Source organism: Ochotona princeps, chromosome 10 (assembly GCF_030435755.1).
Source record: "Ochotona princeps isolate mOchPri1 chromosome 10, mOchPri1.hap1, whole genome shotgun sequence".
Lineage (NCBI taxonomy): Eukaryota > Metazoa > Chordata > Mammalia > Lagomorpha > Ochotonidae > Ochotona > Ochotona princeps.
Window position 1 is genome coordinate 17,970,834 of NC_080841.1, and position 12,985 is coordinate 17,983,818.

Consider the following 12,985-nt stretch of genomic DNA (forward strand, 5'->3'; position numbering starts at 1 on the left):
AAGACACTGCCTGCACTACTAACATCCCATATTGATGTGGGTTTGAGTCCTGGTTGATCAGTTCCCATCCATCTTCCTGTTAACGGCCTGGGAAAGCAGCAGAGGATGGCTCAAATGCTTGGTCCCTACTCCTACATACGAGACACACAAGAAACTCTCGGCTCCTAACTTCAGCCCGGCTCAGCCCTATCCACTGCAGCCATTTGGGAAGTGAAGCAGCAAAGCAAAGAGTCTTTCTCTGTCTCTCTCTCTCTCTCTAACTCTGCCTTTCAAATAAATCTTAAAAAAGAAAAATTCTTGCGAGTTGCCACAATGGCAAGTTAATCCTCTGCCTGCAGCACCAGGATCGCAAATGGGCACTGGTTCTAGTCTCAACTGTTCCACTCTTGATCCAGCTTCCTGCTTATGGTTTGGAAAAGCAGCTATGGATGGTCCAAGGCCTTGGCCCCTGCACCCATGCAGAAGACCTGGAAGAAACTCCTGGCTCCCAGCTTCTGACCCGCCCAGCTCTAACCATCATGACTATTTGGGGAGTGAACCAGCAGGTGGAAGATCGCTCTCTGTCTCTCCTGTTTTCTCTGTAACTCTTTTAAATAAACAAGTCTTTCTTAAAAAATTAAAATGCATGCTTAGTTTATACTAGTAAATATATACTTATATACAAACTGGTAAATTTATCATAGCTTTTAAGAAAATAAAATTCTAAAAAAAATTGTTTTGGATTGCACCAAAGAAGGAAATTCAATATAAAATCAAAATAAAACTCTTCCTATTGTGGCCTTGTTGCCTACAGCTCCCTTAGGTAGGGAACAGAGCCTTCCTCACACAACGAAAGCAAAAGTTTAATATGAAACTTTGCACATAGTGGGATAGTATGGATTATTTCTAAGCGCAAATGGTGGTTCAGATTTGATCACATGCCATCTCAAAGGCATGTAGCTGGGCATGGATGGAGCTACAAAAAGCATTTTTAATAAGCCACTTCTCTCAGCAGAGGATTGGATAAGAAAGCTATGGTTCATCTACTCCATGGAATACTACTCAGCTATTAAAAAAAACAAAATGCAGTTCTTTGTGGCCAAATGGGCCAAACTGGAAACCATAATGCTAAGGGAAATGAGCCAATCCCAAAAGGTTAAATACCACATGTTTGCCTTAATTTAAGATGATATGATGTTATGTATAACATGTTATGTATGTTATATGTTGTGTATAAACTAAAATTGAAATGTCAATGAGGTGGTCACAGAAGGTGGTTAATAAGCCACTTCTCCTCAGGACTCTTGCTAGACAGGGAAAAGGTGTTAGCTCCAATACCACCACCATATCCTCCACTCCCCTGAACGCGTACAATTCCAAACACTAGCTCTGTTTCAGGCAGCTTGTGCAAAGGTGTGAACAAAATGAGTTGCCATTCTTTGTTGTGATATGAAAATAAGGTTGATCCATTTAGTTCCAACTGCATTTCCAGAAGTTTATTCTGGCTACTTCAGGTGCCACTTTCTTCCTACAGCTAGATCAAAGCTTTGTCTCTAGTTTCTAGACTTTGTAACTAGCTGTGGGAGCACACAGAGAGAAGGAAGGATTTCGTGGAGGGGAGTTGTATAGAGCACGGCCCACACAGGATGAGACTCAAAGGTGAGAGCCTGCATTTGTAACCAGTTGCCTTTGTGATTCTTAGGTAGGCTGGTGTTCAAGAAGATCTGTAGACAAGAGAAGGCATACGGGGTACAATGAAGCGAGGACAAGGTGGCTGTTGGGCCTCGAGGACTGGGACAGAATAGGAGGAGGGGTACAAGAGGCTATTTCTCAACATACAAGAAACTAATCTGGGAATACCTCAAAGTATCTTTGGAGATCTCCCCACTTGAACTGCTGGACTCAGAATTCTAACCAAGAAAAGACAGAAGACAGAATAGGACAATCATTCATCTCAGCTACATGTTGGCAGCGAAATATGGGACAAATGGAGACTTCATGATGGACCATATCAATCAGTGGACCACCTCATTGAGCGAAACTGGCAGTGACTCATAACTGGAGAACTATTAACTCCACTTGAGCACATATCTCAGAGCATGCCCCACATCCGGGACTTGGGGTGGGCGGGAAACCAGGTGGGGCTTCTCCCTCAGTGTCCCACTCTACCTCAGATACATGATGGAAACAATATTGACATAATAGCATTGCCCACCTCCCTATCCCCCTGAACCTTTTTTTTCTTTTTCTTGTTTTTCCTTCAACTATAGTTAACTATGTAAAGATTGTCAACAACAATACAATAAAATGGATAAAAAAAAAAAAAAAGAGGAACTCAAAAAAAAAAAAAAAAAAAAAAAGAGGCTATTTCTCCAAGAGACTGGAGCAGATTTTTCTCTGACCTGTTAGGGTGTACAGGGCACCAACCCCATGAAGCTACATGATGTCTGACCCCAGGGTGCTGAGTCTCACCACACCAAACACACCACACGCACATCTTTATCCCAGCCTCCCAAAAACCCAAGTCCACCCAGGGACCCCAGCTTCATGTGACCTCCCAGGCCAGAGAGAGTTAAGCTATGGAAAAGCTCTAGCTTTTCTGGCCTGCCACTCGTTAGTCTTGCTCCCTACCCCACAGAATTCAGCATGTGCCAGAAACATGGAGTGAGAGACTCTGCTGGGCCTTTTACAGACTTATGTTCTTCGTGACCACTATTTAATCTCTTCTGCTCTACTCCATCCCAATACACACACACACACACACACACACACACACACACACACACCATGTCACTTAAAAAAAATAATTATTTTTATTGGAAAGACAAATTTGCAAAAAGGAGAGACACAGAGAAAGATCTTCTGTCTGCTGGTTGACTCCCCCAAAGGCTGCAACAGCTGTTGCTAAGCCAATTTGAAGCCAGGAATCAGGGACCTCTTTCTAGGTTTTCGACACAGGTACACAGTCCCAAGGCTTTGAGCCATTCTACACTGCTTTCCCAGGCCATAAACAAGAGGCTGGATGGGAAGTGGAGCAGCAGGAACATAAATAGGTGCTCATATGGGATGCTGGTGCTTGCAGGCTGAGGATTAGTCAACTGAACCAATGAGCTGGCCCCACCATGTCGGATTAATATAGACTCTCATGCTCTATTATATATAATATCTTAAACATGAAGAAGATAAGGTGAAGGTCTCAGATCATTTTCTGTTGTTATAACAAAATGCCTTTAAGTGTTTCATGAAAAATAGAAGTTTACTTGGCTTGTTATGGAGTGCAGCCAGTGATTGCTCCTTCACCTCTCCTAGTATACTCCTAATTCCGCCGGGTGTTGGATGCAGATGAGTCCAATTAGTCTTTTTAGCTACAAACCCAGTTCCTGTTCCTGCCCATCACAATGAGCGCCAATTAACTCCTTAACTCACAACACTTATGTATTTGCTCCTGCCCACCTGTGACTCACCTATCAACTGAGAGGGGACGGTATTGCATTGTTGTGTAGCCACTCCCCTCACAAGCCCCTTTAAAAGGCCCGTGAAGCGGGAGGTGGGGCTCTCACTCTCTCTCTGGTCAGGTTTTTCCTTACCCTGGCACCTCCTCTTGGCTTATCCAGGACAGGTAATCCCCTTGAGCATGGTCCCTGTGTACTGCTTAGATAGGACAATGGATATATTAACATTGTTTTGTTAGAGGCAACCAAAATGTTGGAAGGCCTGAATGCTGGAGGTGGTCTGAATAAGAAGCAGAAGCAGCTTGAACTTAAAGTAAAAAGGAGAAGGTTTTACAAATAACTTGTCCCCCACACCCAGGCTCAGGCTGTAAGAGTCAGTGAGTCTTTGCAGGCCTTGATAAGAGTAAGAGCAAGTAGCCCCTTGTCCCCTACATCCAAGCTTTGGCTGTTAGGGTCAGTGGCCCTGATAAGGGTAAGAGTGAATAGCCCCATACCCTGTATTATGTTACCTATTGGTTTGCATCTGTAACCCCTAGCTTAGAGTGGTTTTTGTCTTGTCGTGATGAATAGGGACTTGAGGCATTTCGCGGGCCTTTGGTCTTGCCTGCATTTGATTGGAGTGTTTCATATTTGCTTTAAAATGATTAGAGTGTTTTTCACGGGTGCGGGCTTTGCTGTAACGGCCAAACTGGCCTATCAGAATCTGACTTGTCCCTAGCTCGAGGTCTTGCTTCATCTACCAGTCCCGCGTGTCTGTGTGAGGAGCTTGACCCTGGCTAGCCAGCTTAATAAACTCTGCTTGCTGATTGCATCCACGTCTGGTTCTTTGCTATCCAACGGTTTCTGGTTTGTGTACTATCAGGAGTTCCAGGAGAGGTGAGGTCTAGCAGGAGTGGGATGTGGGCAGAGAAGTCGAGGAAAGGTGAATGTCTGCAGCTTTGTAAGTGTGTCCAGGTTATCCGTTGCATGTCTCTTAGGATGATTTGTATTGTTGGGGAAGATGGGACATAGGTTTTCAACTTAACGGATGGACTTAAGGGTAATGACCATTTGTTCCCCTTTGGATTATGTTTGGTTGGATTATGATTGGTTGGATTGCCATATGCTTGTGCTCTGCTATTTCTAGTATGATCTATTATCACCAAGCTTGGTTAATAAAGACTCCTTAATAAAATCTTAGACATGTCTGGTGTGATCTCGCTCGCACCCCGTAACAGGCTTATGATTCTGAAAGTTGAAATTTCTTTTTTTTTTTTAAGATTTATTTATTTTATTACAAAGTCAGATATACACAGAGGAGGAGAGACAGAGAGGAAGATCTTCCATCCGATGATTCACTCCCCAAGTGAGCCGCAACGGCCGGTGCGCGCTGATCCGATGCCGGGAACCAGGAACCTCTTCCAGGTCTCCCACGCGGGTGCAGGGTCCCAAAGCATTGGGCTGTCCTCAACTGCTTTCCCAGGCCACAAGCAGGGAGTTGGATGGGAAGTGGAGCTGCCGGGACTAGAACCAGCGCTCATATGGGATCCCGGGGCGTTCAAGGCGAGGACTTTAGCCGCTAGGCCATGCCGCTGGGCCCGGAAGTTGAAATTTCAAAGACATGATTGAAACACCTGCTGAGCAACTGGGAGGGCCTCCTTACTGTGTCATACTGTAAGGACACACTCTAAGGACAGAGGGCACGATGTTGTAAGACACAACAGCCAGGCAGGAGCCAGCACTGTGGCATAAGCAAGTAAAGCTGCCACCCGCGGCACCAACATCCCATAAAATGGGTGCCGGTTTGAGTCCTGGTTGTACTACTTCCAGTCAAGCTTCCTGCTAATGGACTTGGAAAAGCAAACTTTAGCTCCTGTCATCCACGTGGCAAACCAGCAAGAAGTTCCTAGCTCCTGCCTTCACCTTCAGCCCAGCTCCCACAATTGAGGTCATTCAAATGAAGGAAGGAACCAGTAGATGGAAGATCTCTCTCTTCTCCCTCTTTCTGTAATCCTGCCTATAAAATAAATAAAGGAATCTTAAAAGAGAGGGAGAAAAAGAGTCGATTTTATAACCAAACACCCCCCTCGGTAGCCACCATAAGCCTGAATCCATGAATGGAATAACCCACTCCCAAAGCAGAACACGTGTCATCTACTCCCTTTCCCAGGTTCCTCCATCAAGTGTCATTCACTTATGAACTTGAGCAGATACATTCAACACCTAAAATTAGGCAGATACATTCAAATCACAGTAGTAACAATCTTATTAATTCTGGGTTTATTATTTCTTTTTATTAGGTTTCAAATTTCACTGCATTTATGGACAACTACTAAAGGATTGCATTTCACACATCAACCAAATTTACGTTCTGTAGGTATTTAGCACAACATTAGTTAATTTTGGCTTTCCAGTTTCGTATTTTGAGACGAATTCTTTCCCCATGTTGCATGGTTACTTTGAAAGTGTTCAGGGTTTGGGTTCCAGTTCTGCAGGGAGGGAGGGAGGAATGCCTGTTGGTAGAAGTGTTCAGAAGTTGGAGAGAGTCTATGTGAGACTGCATCCTAACAGGATTCCTCTTTTTCTCTCCACTTCTCAAAATCCTTCCAGTGCCTTCTCCTCGAAGAACTCGAGTGGACACCAGCTGACAAGGGTGTCTGCACAATACAGCATTAATGCCCGATGGGAAGTGAGTTTGCAACAGTGGCTCCTACTGTGCTAGCGGGGTACAGCCAGAACACAGGAGGAAGGAGTTGGTGTCAGTGAACACAAGGGGAAGACACTGCATCTCTGAGTCTGGAGTTTTGCTGGGATTATGGTGCAGGAACTGGGCCTGGGTAGGAAGGTCGGCAAAGGGAAGATGCTTGGAGTTGTGGACTTGCTGTATTGGGAGGTACAAGGATACCTAGGCCTGGTCTCAGGACTGCTGGTAACCATCCATTTTGTCAGCAGATCTGGGGCAGAATATATAATAAGGCCAGGATGATGTCATGAGAAGGAAGACAATTTAGGAATGACATGCTTGTTGGGCTCCAAGGTGGCATGACCTATGCCTTATGACTCCTGGCTTGCTTTCTCTACCCTTTTCTATCCTAAGCAAACATTCTTGTTTCATATTTTGTAATATATTCCATTTTTTTGCATTTCTTACAGATTGTTATTTTTAGCATGTCTTCTGAATTCTGCCTGTCTCACAAATTGCTTGCTTACTTATTATCTGTAGTGAATACATCTAATGAATTTCATGCACCACACTTGATTTGCACATCTCCTGTGGAACTGAACATTCTCCCACAATAGAGCAAATGCACATTATTTCTAGAGTCATAGAGAAGACCATTGAAGGGTCAGGGTGAAGCTTAGAGATGCAAGATAAACAAATGATATAAACTCAGTTCCACATATGTTTAGTCTATGTACCAATATTCTTAACCTCATTTCCCAAGTATTGTCTTCCATCCCTGCTACTCTGACATACCATTTTTGTCACAGGCCAGGATTTCCTATATGTATGTGTGTGGGTTCTCTCCCATGGGAAGCATATACATCCTGGCACCTTTGCCACTGTCCTGTATGCTGCAGCTTTACACAGCTCCTGATGTCTGTAGGGCAAGTCTCTCCCTTCTTCCCCTTTTTTCACAAGTGCCCTGGATAGTTTTGGCTCTTTATTCTTACAACATAACAGTAATTTATAAATGCTTAGCAGATTCCTTTTTAAAACAGGCTTTTGGATTTTGACTAAAACTATTCCATAGTTCAATTTGGAGAGAACTGATTCTTGTATTCAGCAAATTGTGGCAATGTCTTCTTCAAAATTTATGAGTTTCAGACTCAGCGCAATGGCTTAATTTGCTAATCTTCACCTCCAAGCACCAGCATCTCATATAGGTGTTGGTTCATAGCCTGGCTGTTCCACTTCCCATCCACTTCCCATCCAGCTCTTTGTTTGTGTCCTGGGAACACAGACTCCCAATGTTTTGGGAGTCTGCATCCATGTGGGTGACCCAAAGGAAGCTCCCGGCTCTTTGCTCCTGGCTTTAGATCTGCTCAGCTCTGGTAGTTGTGGCCATTTGAGGAGTGGGTGGATGGAAGATCTTTCTGTTTGTTCTTCTGTCTATAAATCTGCTTTCCAATAAAAATAAATAAACCCTTAGAAAGATTATGATTTTCCTTGTAGTAGTCTTAACTCATCTTTTATCATATTTCTTCCTAGATAATGGATGTTATCTAAGACTATCGTAATTGTGTCTTCTTTTTAATTATGATTATTTTTTTTGCTGGTGTATGAAAGAGCAATTCACAGTTGTTTCTATGTATTTGTGGATTTCTTTGAGTTTTCTGTATAAAGGCTAGCACCAATTACAAAGAGTGATAATTTTTGCCTCTGATTTATGTTTTCCTTAAGTTAAGTCTGCGGTGAAAACATCCAAGGAGGAAAATGGTGATGATTCTATACGTCCTTGCCTCTAATGGTGGTTCCATCTCTGTTTAAGTTTTTATCTGTGCTTTTTATCATTCTGTGGGGGTTATCTTGTACTCTTCATTTACAAATAGATGCTTCTTCCATAATGAACTCACAGTGATCTTTTCAAGTGCCTCATCTGTATCTACAGAGGTGATGTATGGTGGTTCTTCTTTAATTTGGCAGTGTAGTGAATTACACTACTTCTCATATTGGGATAAGGCCAACTCTGTCAAGGTTTATTATATTTTTATACACTATAGAATTTAATTTGCTAATACAATCTGCCATTTATGGGTTTTGCTTCTATAGTCATAAATGAAAGGGGCTTATAATTTTTCCTTAATTTTGTGTCACTGATCTGGTTTTGGCTTTGGGATTACAATATCCTTATAAAATGAGTTTGAGGATATTTCCTTTTTTTGCTGTTCTCAAGAACTTTTTTATGAGCTTTATGAGCTTATCTCTTTGTAAAGATTTGCTAGAATTTGCCTGTAAAATCATCTGAGGCTAGTATTCCATGTGGACCATGCTATAATAATGTTTCCATTTCTTTAACTGGTATGATAGTTCTTTGATTAAAAAACGTCTTTGATAAATTTTGGATAAATTCCTAGGACACCATGTATTTATAAAAATCTGAAGTGTTGCTGATAAAATTCTAAAGTTCTTGTTCCTTTGTGCTTATAGTATACCCATTTTTACCTCCACTTATTACTTGTTTGTGAATCATTTATGTCTTCGTTTGTCATAAGATTTAAATCACAAAGCCTTCAAAATATTTATCAGTGTGTATGTGTTTGTACAGATATCAAAATGCACACAGCTCCCAGTGGGCTGGAAGCTGTTCTTGCTAGTGGAAATATTACTCTCTGCACTGGAGTGGGTGGGGCTGCTCTTTAGAAAGGCGTGGGCTTGGACTGATCCACAGGGCAGTCTCCCAAGGTCTCCTGTGCGCAGCTTTCGCAGGCCTCCTGGGACAACACCAAAGGCAGAAGGTCAGGATGCCCAGAGAACAGGCAAAAAACACAAAGCCTCCTGTCCCCTCCTCCCAAGGGTGGTCCCAAGGCTGCCACCCTGTTTTTTGTTTTTTTTTTTTTAAACTATACATGTGCTCATGCACAGTTTTTCATTCTTTTTCTTTTTTAAAAATTTATTTTATTATTTTATGAGTTACTCTGGCTTTGCATCCTGTGGGACCAGGCTGTGAGTGAGGAAGATGTGGCACTTCAGCTGGACTTGCACATAATCCACAGCCTTCCTGTGGCTGCTTCATCTGTGAGAGCTGGAGATTGATATGCAAGTGACAAAAAGGGACTTGAGGGGAAGGCCCTCGTCCCCCACCCCGTAAGGTAGCCTAGCAGCTAAAGTCCTCACCTTGCACTTGCTGGGATCCCATATAGGCCTGCTTGTGGCCTGAGAAAGCAGTCAAGGACAGCCCAAAGCCTTGGGACCCTGCACTCATGTGGGACACCTGGAAGAGGCTCCAGGCTCCTGACTTCAGATTGGCACAGCTTCAGCCATTGCAGCCACTTGGGGAGTGAATCATTGGACGGAAGAGCTTCCTCTCTGTCTCTCCTCCTCTCTGTATATCTGCCTTTCCAATAAAAATAAAACAAACTCTTTTAAAAACAAATAAAATAAAAGAGCCCTGGGACAGGGAAAAACCAATGTGGGTGGTGTGATACTTACATATGTATAGTGATTATTTTGGGTGGTGGAGTTATGGGTAAATTTCACTTTCTTCCTCATTCCTATGTGCATATAAGCTTGCTTTTTGCAAAAAGCATGTGTTACTTTAAGAAAAAAATTACTTTATTTCAACGGTAGAGTTACAGAGAAAAGGAGAGAGAGAAGTCCTCCATCTGCTGGCTCACGCTTCAAATGGGTGCAGTAGCTAGAGCTGGGCTGATCCGAAGCCAGGAACTGGGAGCTTCATTTGGGTCTCCCATGCAGGCCCAAGGCTTGAGCCACCCTCCACTGCCCTCCTAGGCTGTTAGCAGGGATCTGGAAGGGAAGTAGAGCAGGCAAGATATGAACTGGAGCCTGTATGGGATGCCAATACCACAGGCGGAGGCCTAGCCCACCATGCCATGACACTGGCTCTGTGTGTGTTACTTTTACAAATGAAAAATGTGCTATTTTCACTCTGAAAAGGAGAACACCTGCACTGACTGTTCATCAGTCAGGCATCTATTGTTTGTGCCGTGAGCATGCATGCGTCTCTGTTATTGTCTCTGCTCACTTCCCTGTGTCTTTTGCTGGCTTTCTAGGCTTCTTCCTGCTGGCAGGCTGTTTCAGCCTTGCTCAGGAGGGCCACTGGACAGCACCTATGCTTCCACTCAAGCCAAGATGTTACCAAAGCAGAATCTGGGTACCCAGAATCGGGGTGTAATAGATGAAGGATTTATTCAGGAAGACAAAAACCGAGCACCTTAGCAAAGCATCCCTCCTTGCCTGGACACTCTCCTTGCAGCCCTAGAAACAGGCCGAGTGAAGCAGCGTCCCTCCCTCTACAGAGGCCCAGCATCGGGCTCAAAGGGATGGATCTCCTTGCACGCAGTCAGTACCAAGCTTGTAGCCCCACAGCCCCTACTGGCCTTGGCCTCTGCCACCCAAATGGAGAAGTTTCCTGACACACATTTCATGGAAGTCAAAGCAAAGAAGGTGGCTATTTTTAACTGGGGGCAGGAAAATGTGGCTGAAAGGAAACATCTGCATAAACGAACCCCTTGAGCTTTTACAGGTCTCTTCCACTGTGAAAGCCTCGAAAATAAAATCAGGTGGTTGGCCCAGGCCTGGTGCTTGAAGATAAGGGCCAAGTGGTTGTCAGTTCCCACTGCTCCTTGTCTGCATCTCCAAACCGGGTCTGTGGCCTAGGAAAGATCACCTCCGGGATGCAGAAGGGGGATGGCTCCAGGACAGCCACATTCTTAGGACGCTTTTCCAGGCCTCCTAATTCAGCATCTTCATCCAAAATGGCCCCGCCCTTCAAGGTTCACATAGTGTAGCCTGCACAGTCAGAAGTTTCCAGAGGTCTCCTGCTGAGAGAGAAAGACCTGTGAGTGCTAGAACATTTTTTCTTAGGGATTCTGCCTGCTGCTCCCTGAGCAGGGGGCTCGTTCTTTCTTTCAGGGCAACAGGAAAGTTCCCTTTCCTCTGAGACATGCCATGTGTCTCGCTGGAAAGCAAAGAGAGGGCAGTTTCAGAGATGTATTTTGATCTTGGCAGAAGTATTAGCTTCTTTCCTAGGCACATCTTGGGCAAGTCTAAATTCACCCTTCGGAGGCTCAGGGATGGAGGAGGCAGGACTGCAGCTGACAGCTCTCAGACTGGGCACTGCACAAGCCAGAGCACGGACAGAGGCTGCAGTCTGCGTCTACTCACACAGCCAGGAGGAGCGGGGCCGAGCATGGTGCTGGCTGGAAAACCAACGAGAATATTCACAGTGCAGCTTTGTGTTCCTGGTTTCCCCCTCCTGCCTCACTTTGTCTTCTTATTTGAGTCTTTTTTTTTTTTTTTTAATTTTCCACTCCTTCTCGTGTCCAGCCAAACACTGGAGAGGAACACTTTTTCTCTTCCAGATGGAGTAGAGAGTTGCCAGGAGAAATGACAAGGAAAGGACAAGAACAAAAGGGCCCGTGTGTATGCTCTCAGTCCCTCCCCGGGTGCACTCCCAGCAGAGCAGTGTCAGACCAGCAGGGCTCAGAGGGTGTGAAATGGGGCTGCCAAGTTGCATAAGCCCCTAAAAAGATCCATATGTCTGGGCCGCCGGAGCCTCGGGACTCAGGGAGCGGGCCGATAACATCACGCCCTGGATAGGAACAAAGCTCTCTCCCTTTGGGGCAGATTAGATGTCAGCTGTTCCACTCAGGAGAAATCATGCTGGGACTTGGGGTGCAGGAGTTTGGGGGTAGTGGGGAATGGAGAGGGGCAGAGAGTAGACCAAGGAGGGAGGATGGAGTGTGTAAGCCAGCAGCTGTGAGGCATGTAGTCGGGAAGGAGTTTGGACAGTGCATGTTCTTTGAACATTTTTCCCATGCCAGCTTGGTTTTAAGGGAGCCACCATGCAGATGAATGCCAGGCTGCCTGCCCACGTCGTGGGAAGTCCAGGCTCCTTATTCCCACAATTAGCCCTCCAGACCCAGGCAAGAACTCACTCTTCCCCCTCACTTCTTGAAGCTCCAAATTGCAGCTTCCTCTGGGGTGGAGGGAAGCAGATGGTGTGCAGCTGTGGGGTGCATGTGGTCTCACAGGGATCAGAGGAAGACATGGAGGCCGGTTGAAATCTTAATGGCTACCCTGGAGGCCTGTCTCCAAAAACTTGGGGTGGTGCCCCAATGCTCTACCCAGAGCCCATCATGGGCAGACTTCATGTTTTTCCTTCGTCTCCACGCCTCCTCTCCATTCCAGTTTCAATTGGATTAGAAGGAGATGATTTTGTGAGAGTGGCCAGGCAGCTGCTTCCCAGATGTGTATTTTCTCCCGCATTGGTCATACATTATCTGGGGGAGGGGGCATGGGGGAAATTGGTTGGGGACACAAGGGCAGAGCTTGGAGGGTTCCTCTGTGGCTGGCTAAACCTAGGGGAGAAAACAGAATGACCATGAAGATCCCATGGAGAAACAAGAGGATTAGAGTAGAAGGGTTGGGAAGGTGCTGGAATGTTCTCAGTTCTTCTCTCCAAAACTCTATCCAGACATATGCCTTCACTCTATTTGCCAGATGCCCTGATTCGTGTGTGTGTGTGTGTGTGTGTGTGTGTGTGTGTGTGTGTGTATGTGTGCCTGTCTGCTTGACAAATAGAGCATCATCTCCAGGGAGGTCCTGAGCCCACCCCATCTTTACCACTTCATGGCTACCATATTTCTCACCTGGGATGTCATTGCCTTCCCCTCTGGTCTCGCTAGGACCATCCTTGTGCTGCTTCTTTCCAGCCTGGCCCACTGAGCAGAGAAACCTCTTTAAAATACAACCAGGTCATTTCAGTGCCTGATGAAAACTTTTCAATGGTTTCCTTTTCCTCTAAGACAAACTCTGTCATGGCCTAAGGGGACAAGAGTCCAACCTCCCTGCCTCTTGCACTTCTTAGATCTTACCCCTGCTCGCTCAG